Here is a 5,610-nt window from a genome sequence, read left to right on the forward strand (position 1 = left end):
AAAAAGGATTTGTAACAAATCAGTGAAGGAGTCACTTCTTTCAACAGAGTTGCATTCGCTATCTGTTGGACTCTTGACTCAAGTCACATGGACGAGCAAAGGGGGAGGCATTAAAGTCTCCTAAACGCCTTACAGTTAAGACGTTTAAATCTCAGGTGGTGCGATGACTGCTAAATAGAGCAACTGCTGCAGGCTCGCAGTACTGCGTTCTTTGCTTGGATGTCAGCGTTAGCATGACCTAAATGCGTGTGCTATAGGTTGCATAATCCCTTTTTAAAACAAGCAATGTCTGTTTTATGTCGAATGAGAGTTGTTATGAGGCGAAGATGAATGTTGGCTGTGGCAACGGGTCCTCCATGAGTGGGTGATGGGCGCCGGTTCCAGCTGTGTGTGTGGGCGATCTGACACTGACGTGCTGTTGTTAGTGAGATACAAATAAAGATGCAGTATATTTTGGGCCACAAATGACGTCAGAAGCCTCTGTAGTGTTCATGTAATTACTTGAGTGTCCCAAAGTGAGGGAATTGTTGCATTTGAGGCTCTGGGTTGCAGGCTTTCTTTAAAATTGTCATTAAAGTTTTGGATTTTGGAAAAGGGTTGTGTTTGAAGAGTTTAGGAAAAAGTAAATCTAGTCAAATATTTTCTTTTGTGGCTTCATGTTAACGCTAATATTGTTTTTATAGGCTATTCTGTGCTAATGTAATTGATGTCATTGCCTTACAAAATTACAAGAAAATGACATTCTTCAAAAACATCCAGCATCCATTTTTTATACCACTGAGTTGGCTGCCCGTCTATACTGAGAAATCAGGGGGGAAGGGCCTGAATCAGGGAGGTAAATAAGAAACCGATGGTCACTCTGTCAGATCTCCAGCAGTCCTCTGTGGCTAGAGCAAAACTTTCCAGAAGGACAACCATTTCTGCAGCACTTTACCAATCAGGCCTGTATGGCAGAGTGGCTAGACGGAAGCCACTCCTCAGTAAACGGCACATGGCAGGCCACCTGGATTTTGCCAAAGGGCGCCTGAAGGATTCTCAGAAGATGAAGTAAGAAAGTTCTGTGGTCTGATGAGACACAGATTGAACTCTTTGACTTGAATGCCTGGCGTCATAGGAGGACACCAGGCACCGCTCACCACCTGACCAATACCATCCTTACAGTGAAGCAGGGTGGTGGCAGCATCGTGCAGTAGAGATGATTTTCAGCAGTAGAAACTGGTAGACTAATCCAGATTGAAGACAGCAATGACTTCTTGGATGAAAGCTTGCTCAGAACCTCAGAATGGGGAGAAGGTTGACCTTCCAACCACGACCCTAAGCACACAGCTAAGACAACAAAGGAGTGGATCCAGCCAGAGCCCAGACTTGAATCCGATCGAGCATCTCTGGAGAGATCTGAAAATAGCTTTTGGGATGAGGCTGTTACATAACAAAATGTGGAAAAAGTGAACCGCTGTGAATACTTTCCGGATGCACTTTATAAGTGTCAGCCTTTTACAATTGACAGTTGGTCTACTCGACTTGAGACCTCAAACATTGTCCACTCATGGCACTCTTAAGCATGTAGTGTTAATTGTACGGGGCAGGCAGTTTGTGGCTTGGGCGCTTCAAAACGGGCTAACTACGGTGGCACATCGAGTGACGGCGACCAATCCCATTAGCCCGGGGATGGCGTAGCCCCGCTTTGTGCTCAGTCTTTGCGACACTGATCTGTTGACGAGATTACTCCGAGAGCCTCAGCTCAGGCACAGAGGCCAAGGATTAACACTTGTCGTTTTGGTCTGCCGGTTACAATCTTTAACGTTGTATTCATGCTAAACGTTGCGCCAAGATTGGTAAGGATGTGTGGAGCAATCAAACTTCTTAAAGGACATAACAGCATGGTGGCCAGTGTGTAAAATGTTGTCAGTACAGAGTTGAGGGAAAGTAGGTGTGTCTCTCTTCAATTGTGGCGCTTCACTGTGGTTGGACTCCACTTGGTTCCACCCACTGAGGAGCTCAGATAGATTTTCTCCACGTTAATCTTTTAGCCTGCCAAAGACAGAGGTGTACGTACTCTCACTGATGACGCATCGACATGCTCGCTGACGCCATATCGTCTCATTTACATGTGGCGGCAACCTTTGCACCTTCAGCCCTTAATCACCATTAAAAATCACACAGGCTTCCGAATGGTGTTGTCATACTGTAGCTATTGCTGTCTTTTGTCCTTGTTGTGCAGTGGCAGCGCAAAACGTACTGGCTTCCGCTAGAAAGCTATTAAATGTCAGGAAAATCCTGCTACGTAGAACATCTGAGCTTCATTTGTGGCTAATCAGAGTTTCATGGCGGCAAGTGTGTGCTGACTCGACTCCCATTTAACACAAGTTTGAATGTGACTGGTTAATTCGGAACACGGCCACAGCCAAGTTATAGGAGGGTGTGCACACTGGTGCAACCACATATTTCCGTTGTTGCTTTTTAATTGCTCGCACAAAAACTTTTTTTAATTCACTTGAGTTGTACAGATTAGAGGCAACATTAATTGTAGAAAAGGTTTTGAAGTTATTTATCTTGATTTCCTTTTTTATTTATTTTTACATCACAAAAACATTGCATTTGAACTGGGGTGTGTAGACTTTTTATGTCCACTTTACTAGCAAATTATTTGTGCTTTCTTTTGTGATTGTCGGTTTGTTGTCTGTTCTCTCTGTCTGCCTTCTGTAATTACAACAGGAGTATCCAGAACCATCTCTTGTATAGGAAATCTATTAGCAAATAAAATTAGACATGACTAAGCTTCCTACATGGTTAAGAAGCCATATTAGCTTCACTTACACAATCAAATAAACCATATATATATATATATATATAATTTTATTTTTTAAGTGAGGGGAATTAAAAAAATAAATACAGGATGACACAAAAAAACGGGAACTTTTTAACAATCCGATAAAACCAAGAGTGATGGAAGAAAAATATTTTATTCATAGTAATTGAAATCTTAAAACATGCCATTTACAATCAAACAACGGTGGAATCCTAGCTATCCCAGCTGAGAATTTGCAGCGGTCAATGAGGAATCTCAACAGCAGATTTCAATAGTTTCGTACAGGAAGATGTCATCTACAGGATGTTTTTTTTTTTTTTTTTAAAAGAGGAAAATTCCAACATGGTTTCTTAAATTGTATGTTTTAAAGTTTCAATTACTATGAATAAAATATCTTTCTTCCATCACTCTTGGTTTTATTGGATTGTTAAAAAGTTCACGTTGTTTTGTGTCACCTTGTCTTTACAAAGATAAGAATGCTCAAATTAAAGAGTGGTATTCATGTTACAATATTATGTTTGTTAACGTGGTTGTAGTATGCTCTGCCATATACTGAGAGCTGTTCCTGTAATTGTACCATCTCATCTTGCTAAATACCATAACTCCTGCATTTTACAACAAAAAAACCCTCCTTGGGTTGTGCAGATGTCCCTAATTTTGTGACTGTGAGTAGACAGAGGACTCTGTGTGCCCAAGGTCAGTTTCGATGGCGCTTGTGTGGCTTTTGCTGCTGCCGGAGAGGGATTAGCCACACAGACAGATTAACTGTAGAGGGAAGTGGGCTCAATGTGATTTAATACAAGGAAACACTTCATTCACTTCTTGTTTGTCTGCTCATGTTTCATACGGCATCACACCGACTTGCAGGATTGATCACAAAATTCAAGAAGTTGCACTTGCTCCTATTTTAAACGCATCAATAGGGAAAGATAACATGCAAAATCAACTAGTCTCATTTACATGTGATAATACTGTGCATTGGGTCAATATTGTGCAGTCTCGTGTCTCTTGTTAAAACATCATCATGCAAAGGCAAAGCTGCAGGCTACTGACAACAAGACTGGGTATCATTTAATGTGATCAAATGACTGAACAGTGGCTTGAGATGCACTTATTTTAGAGAATTTAATTATATGTAATACCATAATCAAGTTTGTTTTTACACATCATGATGTATTTCAATGTAATGGACACTATTGAACAGAAATATAATTCTGCTGCAGTCTGCATATTTTTTAGTTGTTATCATTTCCACAAGAGGGCGCTGGCTCCTTTCTGCTCACAGCTGATGTAAAACGCCACAGCAGGGGTGTGAAACTCGTATTAGCTCAGGGGACGTATGGAGGGAAATATATTACCAAGTGGGCCAGATTGGTAAAATCATGGTATACAGTATAACTTCAAAACAATTGGTGCCAGTTATACACAGATTTTTGCTATTTGCAGAGCAGCCCTAAATAGCGGAGCTCAACTGTAAATATATTGTTTCAAAAATAACGCCAATGCAACACGGCAACAATTTGCGGGTATGAGTTCTGGGCGTGTTATATCTACTTGTTTTGCATATACAGTATATGTTGTTCCCAGACTGCATTGTGTGGCACAGTCAATGAAGTTATAGGACGTTACTACTGTTACCAGTAGCTGAATGTGTGTCGTATTCAGCACGTTTATGTTTGATTTATGTTGGTCTATGTTTTTATTTTTTTCTAATAAACCTTAACTTTAAGGTGTAGAATAATGACATTCAGGTCAATTCCGTGTACAAGATGAATTGCTCATCTGAGGAATTCTGTGAAATTCCGAATTTATATGTTTTGATTTTGGCACTCTGACTAATTGGGCCGATATTATTCATTTTTTACCTTACAAGATTATTTCGTATGTTTGACACCCTTTCGCTACAGCATGTTTGCTATTGTTAAAAGGTTGATCATTTTTGTAATCCTTTTGTTTTCACATGCTTCTGAAACCTAAAATATACGTTTCTCACTCCCGTTTCTCAAAAAACTTTGTGTAAAAGTGTATGATTTGTTTGTAGCATTGTTAGTCTGAACTGAACTCAACTTTATTCATACCTAAATTCTGGAATGTGCAAATGATTATTTCCAACCTTTCTTTTCACGGGCCATTTGAAAGGGATGTTCAATGTTCTTTTTTTCCCCCCTGGGCTGCAGGTTCCTCACCTCTAGAGCAGTTTTCATGTTTATTGTTTTGTTTGAATAAGTCATTTCATTCCGTCATTGACTCAGGAAATTATTTTGTCATTATACCATAAATTTTAGACATCAATTCACAAATTGCCTGGATTTTCCATCATACTCCAACTCCAGATTCCATAAATATTAAGTTCAAAGAAGACTCTAGTGACGTGACGTGTGAATGTCTGTTTGTCAACATGGGTTAGTGACCAGTCTGGGTGTACCTCAATTCTCAGCCAAGCTAAATTAGAATAGGCTGCTGAGTAGATTTTAAACCCAGTATTTTAAATGGGAAAAAAATCCCGTCCCTTCATATTTAATTTAACTATATGTCAGTTCCAAATTCAGAACTTTCCTCTTTCCCCACGCGGGCTTTTGGTTGTCATGGCAACAGCACGGCCTGGAGGCATGCGCTGCTGAGTGCGTGGATCATTTGTATTCTCTGTGAGTGCACGTGTATGTTTGTGTGTGCTGGACGATGGAGGCTGCGTTGTCGGGGGTAGCCACGCCTCTCTGTTACACCCCCAACCACCATCAATGCTGCAGCTCTAAGCTGTAGTCTTCTTGGGGGCGGGACCAGATTTTCTGCAGAGGGATGCT

The sequence above is a fragment of the Vanacampus margaritifer genome, chromosome 1 (genome assembly GCF_051991255.1).
Source record: "Vanacampus margaritifer isolate UIUO_Vmar chromosome 1, RoL_Vmar_1.0, whole genome shotgun sequence".
NCBI lineage: Eukaryota > Metazoa > Chordata > Actinopteri > Syngnathiformes > Syngnathidae > Vanacampus > Vanacampus margaritifer.